At 48.1% G+C, this 16,968-nt stretch overlaps 1 protein-coding gene across 3 annotated transcripts in view; it reads right to left on the bottom strand.

The window, feature by feature from the left end:
• csnk2b (casein kinase 2 beta) overlaps positions 1 to 9,998 on the bottom strand; it is a 49,911-nt gene extending 39,913 nt beyond the window's left edge. For 2 of the 3 annotated variants that reach the window (XM_033047385.1, XM_033047384.1), the window contains exon 1: positions 9,856 to 9,998. The gene's annotated coding sequence lies outside the window, so the exon portion shown is untranslated. Of the gene's footprint in view, positions 1 to 5,779; positions 5,804 to 9,855 lie in introns of those variants that run through there. The other variant, XM_033047386.1, reaches the window with a different exon arrangement.
• Positions 9,999 to 16,968: the final 6,970 nt, after the last annotated feature.

Raw genomic sequence — 16,968 nt, 5'->3', positions numbered from 1 at the left:
ATCTGAAGAGCCAGACCTTGACAAGACATCGGCTATGAATCAAGCTGATTAGTGTAGAAATCTGAAGAAGTGTCTCGACCTGAAACGTCACCCATTCATTCTGTCCACAGATGCTGCCTGTCCCGCTGAGTTACAGCAATATTGTGATTATCTTAGTGCAGATGAGGGTCAACATAGGCATGACGGGGTGAAGGGCCTGTTTCTGCACGCTAGTCCAACAACCTCTTGAACTCTACACACCAGGCTATGATCCATCTTTGGTTGCACTAATGAATAGTGGCTTTTTAATAATAATAATAATAATAATAACTTTAACCATATAACCATATAACAATTACAGCACGGAAACAGGCCATCTCGGCCCTACAAGTCCGTGCCGAACAACTTTTTTCCCTTAGTCCCACCTGCCTGCACTCATACCATAACCCTCCATTCCCTTCCCATCCATATGCCTATCCAATTTATTTTTAAATGATACCAACGAACCTGCCGCCACCACTTCCACTGGAAGCTCATTCCACACCGCTACCACTCTCTGAGTAAAGAAGTTCCCCCTCATGTTACCCCTAAACTTCTGTCCCTTAATTCTGAAGTCATGTCCTCTTGTTTGAATCTTCCCTATTCTCAAAGGGAAAAGCTTGATCACATCAACTCTGTCTATCCCTCTCATCATTTTAAAGACCTTTATTTATAGAGCACTTTAAAAACAACCACTGTTGCAACAAAGTGCTGTACGTGACTAATCATGAACAAAAAAAATTATTACAAGACAATAAAAACATTAAAAAAGAGAGTAAAAACAATACAAAAAGCATTAAAAACACTAAAACAGGAGCAAAGTCTCATGCAGGGTCAAAAGCCAAGGAATAGAAAAGGGTTTTAAGACTGGTTTTGAAGATGGACAGTGAGGGGGCCTGTCTGATGTGCAACGGCAGAGTGTTCCATAATGTCGGAGCAGCAACAGAGAAGGCTCTATCCCCTCTGAGCTTCTGCTTAGACCTCGGTTCCTCCAGGAGCAGCTGATCAGCTGACCTGAGGCACCGGGCAGGAGCGTAGGGATGAAGCAGCTCAGAGAGGTAAGGCGGGGCGAGACCATTTAAAGATTTAAAAACAAATAAAAGAATCTTAAAATGAACTCGAAAGTACACCGGGAGTCAGTGGAGGGAGGCCAGAATTGGCGTTATGTGCTCCCTCTTTCGAGTTCCAGTTAAAAGGCGAGCAGCAGCATTCTGAACCAACTGGAGACGAGCCAGGGAAGATCGAGTAACTCCAAAATAGAGTGCGTTACAGTAATCCAGCCTAGACGTGATGAAGGCATGGATTACTGTTTCAAAATGCTGCCGCTCAAGAATGGGCTTCACCTTTGCCAGCTGCCTTAAATGAAAGAAGCTGGACTTAACTACCGTGCCTATTTGATGATCTAATTTAAAATCACTGTCCATCTTAAAACCCAAGTTCAAAACAGTTGGCTTCACATACAGTGCCAGGGGACCCAAGTCAACAGGGGGAGGTTCACGGCAGCCATTGGGACCAAACACTATCACCTCTGTCTTCTTTTCATTAAAACCTAGAAAGTTTAGGGCCATCCAGGATTTAATGTCATCAAGACATAACAGAAGTGATTTGACAGAGAAAGCATTTTCCTTCCTCAGCGGCACATATAGTTGGCTATCATCAGCATAACAATGAAAAGAGATGCCATGCTTGCTAAGAATGGAACCCAGAGGAAGTAAGTACAGTGAGAAAAGCAGTGCCCTAAATTTGAGCCCTGTGGAACCCCATATGACAGAGGAGCGGAGGAGGATTCAAAACCAGCAAGGCTTACACACATAAAAGTCTGAAGAAGGGTTTCGGCCCGAAACGTCGCCTATTTCCTTCGCTCCATAGATGCTGCTGCACCCGCTGAGTTTCCCCAGCAATTTTGTGTACCTTCAGGCTTACACACATAGTTCTGTCTGCCAGATAAGACCTGAACCATTCCAGGGCACTGCCACAAATGCCCACTAGGTGCTGTAACCGAGATACTAAGATTTTTGAATATTTGCACTAGTATCGGGGTCAATAATTAGTTGAATTTTTGATTATATATTTCAGTTTTTTTTAAGTTTAGCACGGAAACAGGCCCTTCAGCCAACCGAGTCTATGCCGACCAGCGATCCCCGCACACCATAACTATCCTGCACACAATAGGGACTATTTACAATTTTACCAAAGTCAATTACCCTACACACCTGTACGTCTTTGGTGTGGGAGGGAACTGGAGCACCCAGAGAAAGCCCACACAGGCCACGTGAAGAATGCACAAAGTCTGTATAGACAGCACCCGTAGTCAGGATCGAACCCGGGTCTCTGGCGCTGTGAGGCAGCAATTCTACCGCTGCGCCAAAGTGCCACCCCAAAAATGGGATATTGGTGTATTATATTACAGGCCTGTTATGCTGCTGCAAGTAAGAGTTCCACTGTTCCATTGTCGATAAATGTTACCATTAAACACTCTGAATCCTTGCTGCAATTTAACCTCAACATAGCCGGAAGTTACAGCTGTTGGAGAAACCTTGACAAATGTTTACACCGCATCAACTAGACTTACACTCGAGGAATAGCGTTGACTTTTCCATCTTATTTTTAAAATTTTACAACATTACAGACAATAGGTGCAGTAGGCCATTCGGCCCTTCGAGCCAGCCATTCAATGTGATCATGGCTGATCATCCCCAATCAGTACCCCGTTCCTGCCTTCTTCCCATATCCCCTGACTCCGCTATCTTTAAGAGCCCTATCTAGCTCTCTCTTGAAAGTATCCAGAGAACCAGCCTCCACCGCCCTCTGAGGCAGAGAATTCCACAGACTCACAACTCTCTGTGAGAAAAAGTGTTTCCTCGTCTTCGTTCTAAATGGCTTACCCCTTATTCTTAAACTGTGGCCCCTGGTTCTGGACTCCCCCAACATCGGGAACATGTTTCCTGCCACTAGCGTGTCCAAACCCTTAACAATCTTATAGGTTTCAATAAGATCCCCTCTCATCCTTCTAAACTCCAGTGTACAAGCCCAGCCGCCCGCTCCATTCTCTCAGCATATGACAGTCCCGCCATCCCGGGATTTAAGCTTGTAAACCTATGCTGCACTCGCTCAATAGCAAGAATGTCCTTCCTAAATTTAGGCTATGAATCTAACATCCGTGAACATTTGATTTCCGTACGAAACGACCTACTTTGTTTGTCATTTGGAAGCTGCAGGTGTTCATCTTGCAACAGCGAGCTGTCCATGCTTCTGTGTCTGGGCATTGTCGGTTATGTAGCAGGATCAGGTACAAGTAAAGCAGCGTCTTCAGTGCAGCAGCAAAGGGCAATGAAGGCCAGCAAGGTAATCACCAGCTGAGTGGAATGATGTCACAGTGCGGCCCTGACTGCAGTGATGTCACCAATTTGTGGTTATGAGGTCACAGTGGCCGCCGAGTGATGTCACCAGCCGACGGAAGTGATGTCACAGAGCTTGTGGCTTTTACTAGTTTGGCAAGTTTAGTTTAGAGATACAGCGCGGAAACAGGCCCATTGAGTCCGCACCGACCAGCCATCCCTGCACACTAACACTACCCAACACACAACACACTTCATTTATATACCAAGCCAATTCACCTACAAACCTGGGTGCCTTTGGAGTGCGGGAGGAAATCGAAGATCTCGGAGAAAACTCACGGGGAGAACGTACAAACTCTGTACAGACAGCACCCGTAGTCAGAATCGAACCGGGGTCTCTGGCGCTGTGAGGCAGCAACTCTGCCGCTGCACCACCGTGCTAACCCCATTCTATTGGCGGGTTGCTTCGATATCACTTGCTTTGTCAATGCTTCAATTAATATAGAACAGTACAGCACAAGAACAGGCCGTACAGCCCACTGTATCCATGCCGAACATGATGCCAACACAAAATGTGTAGTAAGGAACTGCCAATGACGGTTTAAACCGAAGACAGAGCCAAAAAGCTGCAGTAACTCAGAATATCTATAGTAGACAAAAATGCTGGAGAAACTTAGCGGGTGAGGCAGCATCTATGGAGCAAAGGAATAGGTGATGTTTCGGGTCGAGACCCTTCTTCAGAATATCTTTAATTCATTGTTCTATATCTCACGAGATCACCATCAATATATCTCTCATTTCACTTTCCCCTGACTCTCAGTCTGAAGAAGGGGTTCGGCCCGAAACGTCACCCATTCCTTTTCTCCAAAGACGCTGCCTGACCCGCTGAGTTACTCCAGCATTTTGTGTCTGAGCCAAGACCAAAGATAGACACAAAATGCTGGAGTAACTCAGCTGGGTCAGACAGCATCTCTGGAGAAAAGTAATAGGAGACGTTTCAAATCGAGGCCCTTCTTCAGACAGAGCATCAGGGATCCAGTCTGAAGAAGGGTCTCGACCCGACACCTATTCCTTTTCTCCGGAGATGCTGCCTGACCCGCTGAGTTACTCCAGAATTTTGTGCCTCTCTTCGGTGGAAACCAGCACCTGCAGTTCCTTCCAACACACAATGCCAAGACCATCTCCTATTCACCAGCACGGACTCCATATCCCTTCATTCAGTGCAAATCCATGTGCCAATCCCCCTGAATAAATGTTATCTCTGCTTGCTTCGTGGTCACCTTCTCCTGGCCAACAATTATCTAGTCTACATTTCCTTGAGCTGCATCCCCTTTAATGTCTCGTTGTCACTCCTTGCACTTCCTTATCTCAGTGTCTCTCCTTCGATCTCTCGTTTTCACACCCTACCCTTCCATATCTCATTTCCCTCTCCCCGACTCTCAATCTGAAGAAGGGTCTCGACCCAAAAAGTCACCCGTTCCTTCTATCTGGAGAGGCTGCCTATCCCGCTCCACCATTTAGTGTCTATCTTCCATGTAAACCAGCATCTGCAGTTCCTTCATATAACCATATAACAATTACAGCACGGAAACAGGCCATCTCGGCCCTACAAGTCCGTGCCGAACAACTTTTTTCCCTTAGTCCCACCTGCCTGCACTCATACCATAACCCTCCATTCCCTTCTCATCCATATGCCTATCCAATTTATTTTTAAATGATACCAACGAACCTGCCGCCACCACTTCCACTGGAAGCTCATTCCACACCGCTACCACTCTCTGAGTAAAGAAGTTCCCCCTCATGTTACCCCTAAACTTCTGTCCCTTAATTCTGAAGTCATGTCCTCTTGTTTGAATCTTCCCTATTCTCAAAGGGAAAAGCTTGATCACATCAACTCTGTCTATCCCTCTCATCATTTTAAAGACCTCTATCAAGTCCCCCCTTAACCTTCTGCGCTCCAGAGAATAAAGACCTAACTTATTCAACCTATCTCTGTAACTTAGTTGTTGAAACCCAGGCAACATTCTAGTAAATCTCCTCCTTCCTACACTGATTTTCAAATTAAAGCAATAGAAATAAAATTTGGCAGATTTGAACAGATAACAAGAGCTCCAAGAATGCACATAAATAATCAAACACCAACAACAGGAACTCGTGGCAGATATGAATCATTTATCAGTTTGCAGTGTCTTTCACCTTAGAACTGCTACAAAATAATTGCCTCAGCATGGCAGCATGTGTCAACAAAACGGATTAAATTGTGTTTATGTTTGCATAACTGAAATGAAAGTCATAATTAATAACTGCACGTTTCAATACAAGGTCTGTGATAAATCCTCAGAATTCCACTTGCAAAAATCCAACAAATCGTCAAAACTCCACACCTAATGACGATAACGAAAAGGGTGCAGAAAAGCAAGTACCTGACAAAAATATAGAGCGTAAAACAGATGAAAACCAGATGATATCTGCCAGGAGATGGTCAGAGGTAAGATTTCATGCTTTGTCCGGTTTATAAACGGTCGAGTGGGGATTTGGCACCGAAGAACGGGATTAACGATAGAATGTGACCTGGGACAAGGAGGTAAAATGCGGCCATTACTTGTTCTCGGTTGAACGCTGGGAGTTGTAGTCCGCCTGTGACGTCACTCAGGCCACGTTAAGCCGCGAGCCCGACTAGTGGAACTACAACCCCCAGCATGCACTGCGGGCACTTCGCCTTCACCGACTGCAAAAACTGGGCAGTGGCTTAAAATTATTTCCCAACAAACCGAGTACTATTACGACCCAGCGAGATGAATATCGATTGATCTAACTTGGTAACTCTTTATTTCCCTCTCTCCCCACCTGTCGTCCTTAGAACTTGGAACCGAAGGAACTGCAGATGCTAGATTCTACCGAAAAGAGGTAGAATAACTCAGCTGGAATAACTCAACGGATCTCTGGAGAAAGGGAAATAAGTGACATTTCGGGTCGAGACCCTTCTTCAGACTGACCACTGTCTTCCTGTTGAGTTTCAGTCTTTATATTAATGATTAATAGACAATAGACAATAGGTGCAGGAGTAGGCCATTCGGCCCTTCAAGCCAGCACCGCCATTCAATGTGATCATGGCTGATCATCCACAATCAGTACCCCGTTCCTGCCTTCTCCCCATATCCCCTGACTCTGCTATTATTAAGAGCTATATCTAGCTCTCTCTTGAAAGCCTCCACCGCCCTCTGAGGCAGAGAATTCCACAGGCTCACCACTCTCTGTGAGAAAAAGTGTTTCCTCGTCTCCGTTCTAAATGGCTTACTCCTTATTCTTAAACTGTGCCCCCTGGTTCTGGACTCCCCCAACATCGGGAACATGTTTCCTGCCTCTAGCGTGTCCAAACCCTTAACAATCTTATATGCTTCAATGAGATCTCCTCTCATCCTTCTAAACTCCAGAGTGTACAAGCCCAGCTGCTCCATTCTCTCTAATAATTTCTCTAATTGTATGCCTCCTTAGCACTTTCCCCTCAGCTTACAATGAACCACGATTAACACAAAATGCTGGAGTAACTCAGCGGGACAGGCAGCATTTCTGGATAGAAGGGATGTCTACCCCAATACAGTGAATAGCTTTTCTTTTGAGTGCTACCCAGTCAAAACATAAACTGTGAAAAGACAAACTATGAAAGAACTGTAGATGCTGGAAACATCGAAGGTAGACAAAAATGCTGGAGAAACTCAGCGGGTGAGGCTGCATCTATGGAGCGAAGGAATAGGTGATGTTTTGGGTTGAGACCCTTCTTCAGACTCGACCCGAAACGTTGCCTATTCCTTCGCTCCATAGATGCTGCCTCACCTGCTGAGTTTCTCCAGCATTTTTGTCCAACATAAGACAAACTATGGTTTGAAAGGGTTTGTAAAGCAGGCATTGAAAAAGGGGGGGGCGGGGGATCAATTGGATGGCTGAAGCAGCCATCGACATTTCCTTGATCATCGTCTGCTTTGTTCTGTCCCCTGACCCTCAGTCTGAAGAAGGGTCTCGTCCCGAAACGTCTCCCGTTCATTCTCTCCAGAGATGCTGCCCGTCCCGCTGAGTTACTCCAGCATTTTGTATCCAGATCTTCGAAAATACAAATTCGATCATCCCCACATTTCAATACGACATCTTTCACGGCCAGTTTGACCGCAAAAACAAAAACTAGGCGGCGGCTCAAATAATCGCCCAACAAACCAAGGCATGGACAATAGGTGCAGGAGTAGGCTATTCGGCCCTTCGAGTCAGCCCATGTTGTCAATGCTAACACCATTATGTTGACACATTCTGTTGTGCTGCAGCAAGCAAGAATTTCATTGTTCTATCTGGGACACTTGACAATAAAACACTCTTGACTTGACCCTTTCCCCCCTCCCTCTCCTCTCTCCCCACACTGAACTTTTTATCTCCTGTTCTGTATTATGTTTACATATTCTGTTGTGCTGCAGCAAGCAAGAATTTCATTGTTCTATCTGGGACACTTGACAATAAAACACTCTTGGCTTGACCCTTTCCCCCCCTCCCTCTCCTCTCTCCCTACACTGAACTTTTTATCTCCTGTTCTGTATTAACATAGACATAGAAACATAGAAAATAGGTGCAGGAGTAGGCCATTCAATATGATCATGACTGATCATCCAACTCAGATTCAGATTCAGATTCAGATTCAATTTTAATTGTCATTGTCAGTGTACAGTACAGAGACAACGAAATGCATTTCAGTATCCTGTACCTGCCTTCTCTCCATACCCCCTGATCCCTTTAGCCACAAGGGCCACATCTAACTCCCTCTTAAATATAGCCAATGAACTGGCCTCAACTACCTTCTGCGGGAGAGAATTCCAGAGATTCACCCCTCTCTGTGTGAAAAAGGTTTTCCTCATCTCGGTCCTAAAGGATTTCCCCTTTATCCTTAAACTGTGACCCCTTGTTCTGGACTTCCCCAACATCGGGAACAATCTTCCTGCATCTAGCCTGTCCAACCCCTTAAGAATTTTGTACGTTTCTATAAGGTCCCCCCTCAATCTTCTAAATTCTAGCGAGTACAAGCCGAGTCTATCCAGTATTACATATTCTGTTGTGCTGCAGCAGAGCAAGAATTTCATTGTCCTATCTGGGACACATGACAATAAAACACTCTTGACTTGCCCCTTTCTCCCCTCTCCTCTCCCCCCTCCCCTCCCCTCCTCTCCCTACACTGAACTTTTATCTCCTGTTCTGTATTATGTTTACATATTCTGTTGTGCTGCAGCAAGTAAGAATTTCATTGTCCTATCTGGGACACATGACAATAAAACACTCTTGACTTGACCCTTTCCCCCCCTCCCTCTCCTCTCTCCCTACACTGAACTTTTTATCTCCTGTTCTGTATTACCATAGACATAGAAACATAGAAAATAGGTGCAGGAGTAGGCCATTCGGCCCTTCGAGTCAGCACCGTCATGTTGTCAATGCTAACACCATTATGTTGACACATTCTGTTGTGCTGCAGCAAGCAAGAATTTCATTGTCCTATCTGGGACACATGACAATAAAACTCTCTTGACTTGACCCTTTACCCCCCTCCCTCTCCTCTCTCCCTACACTGAACTTTTTATCTCCTGTTCTGTATTATGTTGACATATTCTGTTGTGCTGCAGCAAGCAAGAATTTCATTGTCCTATCTGGGACACATGACAATAAGACTCTCTTGACTTGACCCTTCCCCCCCCCCTCCCTCCCTCTCCTCACTCCCTACACTGAACTTTTTATCTCCTGTTCTGTATTATGTTTACAAATTCTGTTGTGCTGCAGCAAGTAAGAATGTCATTGTCCTATCTGGGGACACATGACAATAAAACTCTCTTGTCTTGACCCTTCCCCTTCCCCTTCCCCTTCCCCTTCCCCTTCCCCTTCCCCTTCCCCTTCCCCTTCCCCCTCCTCTCTCCCTACACTGAACTTTTTATCTCCTGTTCTGTATTATGTTTACATATTCTGTTGGGTCTGTCTTGACTTGACCCTTCCCCTTCCCTCCCCCTCCCTCTCCTCTCTCCCTACACTGAACTTTTTATCTCCTGTTCTGTATTATGTTGACATATTGTGTTGTGCTGCAGCAGAGCAAGAATTTCATTGTCCTATCTGGGGACACACGACAATAAAACACTCTTGACTTGACGTTAAATCCCACTGGCAAACCCATTTAAAACAGGCATTTCACCCTCAGAAGAAGAAAATAAATGTTTGCCAGGATTTTGGGCACCGGGTCAACCAAACTTGCAGCTGCCCATTGATTGACGGCGCCGTCGGCCAATCCGCATCCGAGGTGACGTCACGCTCCGTCCTCTGATTGGTCGTGGCCGGGAGGGCCCGCCCCTTTCCAAGTTAGGTTGTCGCGCCTCGGCCCCTCCCCCTCCCCCTCTCCGGGCCCGGGTTTAATATATTGTATTTGTTCCTTCCTTTCCCGTCCCCTCGCCCCCCCTCCCCCCCCGACAACGATGACATCTTCTACCTTCTAGCGCTGCTGCTTCAATGCAGACCGAGGGGGGGAGGAGGAGGAGGTGGGGGTGGATCCAGTCGGCGCCTCGTCCCCGGTCCTTCCTCAGCCTTCGGTCGGCGCCGTCGCCGCCAAAATCCAGCCAGGCCCCACTTCCGGTGCCGCGGGCAGGAAGTGACGCGCCGCCCTAGCAACGGAGTGGGGCAGGAGGCAACTGGCCCCTAGCAACTGGGGGGCAAAGGGTCACCTGGTCCCTAGCAACAGGGGGGGCAAGAGGCACCTGGTCCCTAGCAACTGGGGGGCAAGGGTCACCTGGTCCCTAGCAACTGGGGGGCAAGAGGCACCTGGTCCCTAGCAACTGGGGGGGCAAAGGGTCACCTGGTCCCCTAGCAACTGGGGGGGCAAGAGGCACCTGGTCCCTAGCAACTGGGGGGCAAGAGGCACCTGGTCCCTAGCAACTGGGGGGCAAAGGGTCACCTGGTCCCTAGCAACAGGGGGGCAAGGGTCACCTGGTCCCTAGCAACTGGGGGGCAAGGATCGCCTGGTCCCTAGCAACTGGGGGGCAAGAGGCATCTGGCCCCTAGCAACTGGGGGGCAAAGGGTCACCTGGTCCCTAGCAACTGGGGGGCAAGAGTCACCTGGTCCCTAGCAACTGGGGGGCAAGGGTCACCTGGTCCCTAGCAGCTGGGGGGCAAGGATCGCCTGGCCCCTAGCAACTGGGGGACAAGGGTCACCTGGTCCCTAGCAACTGGGGGGCAAGGGGTCACCTGGTCCCTAGCAACTGGGGGACAAGAGGCATCTGCCCCCTAGCAACTGGGGGGCAAGGGTCACCTGGTCCCTAGCAACTGGGGGGCAAGGGGTCACCTGGCTGGATCCTAGCAACTGGGGGGCAAAGGGTCACCTGGCCCCTAGCAACTGGGGGAACAGGAGGCACCTGGTCCCTAGCAACTGGGGGGCAAGAGGCACCTAGTCCCTAGCAACTGGGGGGGCAAGGGTCGCCTGGTCCCCTAGCAACTGGGGGGCAAGAGGCACCTGGTCCCTAGCAACTGGGGGGCAAGAGGCACCTGGTCCCTAGCAACTGGGGGGGCAAGGGTCACCTGGCCCCTAGCAACTGGGGGGCAAGAGGCACCTGGCCCCAAGCAACTGGGGGGCAAGAGGCACCTGGTCCCTAGCAACTGGGGGGCAAGGGTCACCTGGTCCCTAGCAACTGGGGGGCAAGGATCGCCTGGTCCCTAGCAACTGGGGGGCAAGAGGCATCTGGCCCCTAGCAACTGGGGGGCAAAGGGTCACCTGGTCCCTAGCAACTGGGGGGCAAGAGTCACCTGGTCCCTAGCAACTGGGGGGCAAGGGTCACCTGGTCCCTAGCAGCTGGGGGGCAAGGATCGCCTGGCCCCTAGCAACTGGGGGACAAGAGGCACCTGGTCCCTAGCAACTGGGGGACAAGAGGCACCTGGTCCCTAGCAACTGGGGGGCAAGAGGCACCTGGTCCCTAGCAACTGGGGGGCAAGAGGCACCTGGTCCCTAGCAACTGGGGGGGCAAGGGTCACCTGGCCCCTAGCAACTGGGGGGCAAGAGGCACCTGGCCCCAAGCAACTGGGGGGCAAGAGGCACCTGGTCCCTAGCAACTGGGGGGCAAGGGTCACCTGGTCCCTAGCAACTGGGGGGCAAGGATCGCCTGGTCCCTAGCAACTGGGGGGCAAGAGGCATCTGGCCCCTAGCAACTGGGGGGCAAAGGGTCACCTGGTCCCTAGCAACTGGGGGGCAAGAGTCACCTGGTCCCTAGCAACTGGGGGGCAAGGGTCACCTGGTCCCTAGCAGCTGGGGGGCAAGGATCGCCTGGCCCCTAGCAACTGGGGGACAAGAGGCACCTGGTCCCTAGCAACTGGGGGACAAGAGGCACCTGGTCCCTAGCAACTGGGGGACAAGAGGCACCTGGTCCCTAGCAACTGGGGGAACAGGAGGCACCTGGTCCCTAGCAACTGGGGGAACAGGAGGCACCTGGTCCCTAGCAACTGGGGGGCGGGACACACCTGCTACCTAGCAACTGGGGCTCCCTCAGGTAAAAGAGTCAATGGTTCAATGATAGAGGAAGGAACTGCAGATGCTGGTTTAAATCAAAGGAAGACACAAAATGCTGGAGTAACTCGGCGTGACAGGCGGCATGTCTGGAGAGAAGGAATGGGCGACGTTTCGAGTCAAGACCCTTCTTCAGGGCAGGGGGACGGGACGGAGATAAAATGTAGTTGGAGACAGTAAGACTGGTGGCAGAACTGGGAAGGGGGTAGGGGATGGAGACAGTTTGAGTTCAGTTTAGTTGAGTTGAGTAAAACTTGAAGATAGACACAAAATGTTGGAGTAACTCAGTGGCTCAGGCTGCACCTCTGGAGGATAGGAGTAGGTGACGTTTCAGGGTCGAGACCCTCCTTCAGAATTACAGTCAGGGGAGAGGAAATCTGGAGACATGGAAGGCTACTGCAGTTCTACAGGGCCCTAGTGAGACCACATCTGGAGTATTGTGTGCAGTTTTGCTCTCCTAATTTGCGCAAGCACATCCATGTGATTGAGGCAGTGCAGCGTAGGTTCACCAGGTTAATCCCCAGGATGGCGGGACTGTCATATGAGGAAAGATTGGAAAGACTGGGCTTGTATTCACTGGAATTTGGGAGGATGAGAGGGGATCTTATAGACACGTATAAAATTACAAAGGGACTGGACAAGCTAGATGCAGAAAAAAGGTTCCCAATGATAGGGGAGTCCAGAACCAGGGGTCACACAGTTTAAGAATAAAAGGGAGGCCATTTGAAACTGAGATGACAAAAAATATTTTTCACCCTGAGAGTTGTGAATTTGTGGAATTCTCTGCCACAGAAGGCAGTAGAGGCCCAGAGAGTTAGATAGAGCTCTAGGGGTTGGTGGAATCAAGGGATATGGGGAGAAGGCTGGAACGGGGTACTGATTGTGGATGATCAGCCATGATCACAATGAATGGCGGTGCAGGCTCGAAGGGTTAACTCTGTATGTTATTATTAAGTTACCTAGTTACCACACTAGTTACCTTTTATCTGCCTGTAATTATGTTGGTGGGATTTATCTGTAGTCTGAGGAGTGTTTGTGGCTGGGATTTTTCACGCCAACGCATGTTAGTTTTAGTGACTTGTTTGGAGGAGGCATGGGGAAGGCACGGCTTTCTACCATGCTGGAGTTTTACCATGCACAAGTTCTACCGAGCACGAGTCTGACCACGCACGATTTCTGCCGGAGTTTGACTACAAGTAAGATTAAAATGTACTTAAACACGAAGAGGTTTGGATGAATAACTCAGGTAGACAAAAGTGCTGGAGAAACTCAGCGGGACAGACAGCATCTCTGAAGAAAGTTATCCCTGATGAATTAGTTAATTAATTGTATTAATTCTTGATACTCTGACCTTAAACCTATGTCCTCGAAAAGGCTGGCAGCATCATCAAGGACCCACACCATCCTGGCCACACACTCATCTCCCCGCTACCTTCAGGTAGAAGGTACAGGAGCCTGAAGACTGCAACGACCAGGTTCAGAAATAGCTACTTCCCCACAGCCATCAAGCTATTAAACTCATCTCAAACAAAACTCTGAACTTTAATAGACCATTATCATTATCCAAATCTGAGGAAGGACATTATTGCCATAGTGGGAGTGCAGAGAAGGCTCACCAGACTGATTCCTGGGATGTCAGGACTGTCTTATGAAGAAAGACTGGATAGACTTGGTTTATACTCTCTAGAATTTAGGAGATTGAGAGGGGATCTTATAGAAACTTACAAAATTCTTAAGGGGTTGGACAGGCTAGATGCAGGAAGATTGCTCCCGGTGTTGGGGAAGTCCAGGACAAGGGGTCACAGCTTAAGGATAAGGGGGAAATCCTTTAAAACCGAGATGAGAAGAACTTTTTTCACACAGAGAGTGGTGAATCTCTGGAACTCCCTGCCACAGAGGGTAGTCGAGGCCACAGTTCATTGGCTATATTTAAGAGGGAGTTAGATGTGGCCCTTGTGGCTAAGGGGATCAGAGGGTATGGAGAAAAGGCAGGGATGGGATACTGAGTTGGATGATCAGCCATGATCATATTGAATGGCGGTGCAGGCTCGAAGGGCCGAATGGCCTACTCCTGCACCTAATTTCTATGTTTCTATGTTTCTATGTTTATTTGCACCTTATCTGTTTTTTTATTCATGCGTGAATATATTTATATAATGATATATGGTCACACTGATCTGTTCTGTATTTATTTATGGCTACTATATTCTGGTGGCAGAACTGGGAAGGGGGTAGGGGATGGAGACAGTTTGAGTTCAGTTTAGTTGAGTTGAGTAAAACTTGAAGATAGACACAAAATGTTGGAGTAACTCAGTGGCTCAGGCTGCACCTCTGGAGGATAGGAGTAGGTGACGTTTCAGGGTCGAGACCCTCCTTCAGAATTACAGTCAGGGGAGAGGAAATCTGGAGACATGGAAGGCTACTGCAGTTCTACAGGGCCCTAGTGAGACCACATCTGGAGTATTGTGTGCAGTTTTGCTCTCCTAATTTGCGCAAGCACATCCATGTGATTGAGGCAGTGCAGCGTAGGTTCACCAGGTTAATCCCCAGGATGGCGGGACTGTCATATGAGGAAAGATTGGAAAGACTGGGCTTGTATTCACTGGAATTTGGGAGGATGAGAGGGATCTTATAGACACGTATAAAATTACAAAGGGACTGGACAAGCTAGATGCAGAAAAAAGGTTCCCAATGATAGGGGAGTCCAGAACCAGGGGTCACACAGTTTAAGAATAAAAGGGAGGCCATTTGAAACTGAGATGACAAAAAATATTTTTCACCCTGAGAGTTGTGAATTTGTGGAATTCTCTGCCACAGAAGGCAGTAGAGGCCCAGAGAGTTAGATAGAGCTCTAGGGGTTGGTGGAATCAAGGGATATGGGGAGAAGGCTGGAACGGGGTACTGATTGTGGATGATCAGCCATGATCACAATGAATGGCGGTGCAGGCTCGAAGGGTTAACTCTGTATGTTATTATTAAGTTACCTAGTTACCACACTAGTTACCTTTTATCTGCCTGTAATTATGTTGGTGGGATTTATCTGTAGTCTGAGGAGTGTTTGTGGCTGGGATTTTTCACGCCAACGCATGTTAGTTTTAGTGACTTGTTTGGAGGAGGCATGGGGAAGGCACGGCTTTCTACCATGCTGGAGTTTTACCATGCACAAGTTCTACCGAGCACGAGTCTGACCACGCACGATTTCTGCCGGAGTTTGACTACAAGTAAGATTAAAATGTACTTAAACACGAAGAGGTTTGGATGAATAACTCAGGTAGACAAAAGTGCTGGAGAAACTCAGCGGGACAGACAGCATCTCTGAAGAAAGTTATCCCTGATGAATTAGTTAATTAATTGTATTAATTCTTGATACTCTGACCTTAAACCTATGTCCTCGAAAAGGCTGGCAGCATCATCAAGGACCCACACCATCCTGGCCACACACTCATCTCCCCGCTACCTTCAGGTAGAAGGTACAGGAGCCTGAAGACTGCAACGACCAGGTTCAGAAATAGCTACTTCCCCACAGCCATCAAGCTATTAAACTCATCTCAAACAAAACTCTGAACTTTAATAGACCATTATCATTATCCAAATCTGAGGAAGGACATTATTGCCATAGTGGGAGTGCAGAGAAGGCTCACCAGACTGATTCCTGGGATGTCAGGACTGTCTTATGAAGAAAGACTGGATAGACTTGGTTTATACTCTCTAGAATTTAGGAGATTGAGAGGGGATCTTATAGAAACTTACAAAATTCTTAAGGGGTTGGACAGGCTAGATGCAGGAAGATTGCTCCCGGTGTTGGGGAAGTCCAGGACAAGGGGTCACAGCTTAAGGATAAGGGGGAAATCCTTTAAAACCGAGATGAGAAGAACTTTTTTCACACAGAGAGTGGTGAATCTCTGGAACTCCCTGCCACAGAGGGTAGTCGAGGCCACAGTTCATTGGCTATATTTAAGAGGGAGTTAGATGTGGCCCTTGTGGCTAAGGGGATCAGAGGGTATGGAGAAAAGGCAGGGATGGGATACTGAGTTGGATGATCAGCCATGATCATATTGAATGGCGGTGCAGGCTCGAAGGGCCGAATGGCCTACTCCTGCACCTAATTTCTATGATTTCTATGTTTCTATGTTTATTTGCACCTTATCTGTTTTTTTATTCATGCGTGAATATATTTATATAATGATATATGGTCACACTGATCTGTTCTGTATTTATTTATGGCTACTATATTCTGTTGTGCTGAAGCAAAGCACGAATTGCATTGTCCTATCTGGGACACATGACAATAAACTCGCTTGAATCTTAACTCTTGACTCGTACTTCTAAACATCTTCTCATCTCCACAGCTTTTTGCTTTTCTGTTTAACGGTCTAAAATACTCTGAACATTTCCTGTTGGTTTGCAATGTTTAATTGTGAAGATGGTGTATGATTTATTTCAATGCTCCAGTTGTCCCACCTCCAGTTTAAATTCCATTTGGAATACTTCTACCGCGGGGCCGGCGTGGACTTACCATCACCCCTGGAGGGGAGCTTCGACCGCCTGCCCTGCAGTCTGCGGTGCTTCTGGTTGTGGCGGGGACTTTAAACTTGACCGCCGGCCTGCGGCCTACAACAATCTAAAGCCGCGGTCTCCGGTGAGGGAGAGCTGATCCTGGACTGACTCTGGACTCTGGTCCTGTCCACGGGGGGGGGGGGGGGGGGGGGAATGGAGGAGGACTGGCCAGATTTTTGTGCCTTCCACCACAGTGATGAATGCTGTGGTGGATGTTTGTGTTACAGTTTGCGTGTTCTTTATTAGTGACAACTGACAACCCAATCCTTGCCGGGTCACTGCTCGTGCAGTCGACCGGTTGGTGCAGAGAGTAGCTTTGAATGTTTGTCTCTTCGTTGATTGTGTCCCTTTCTTTTTAAAAAGCTACTGTAATGTAGGTATGTTGCAAAGCCTACCTGAAGCGTCGCTGAAAATCTGTCGCTGCGGGTGTGCGCGATTTTGGCGCCGTTTAGAGGGGGGCGGGTTTAAAACGCGATTTTCTCTAGGCTGTTCAAA

The sequence above is a fragment of the Amblyraja radiata genome, chromosome 30, assembly GCF_010909765.2.
Source record: "Amblyraja radiata isolate CabotCenter1 chromosome 30, sAmbRad1.1.pri, whole genome shotgun sequence".
Taxonomy (NCBI): domain Eukaryota; kingdom Metazoa; phylum Chordata; class Chondrichthyes; order Rajiformes; family Rajidae; genus Amblyraja; species Amblyraja radiata.
This window is presented reverse-complemented; position numbering and strand designations above follow the sequence as displayed.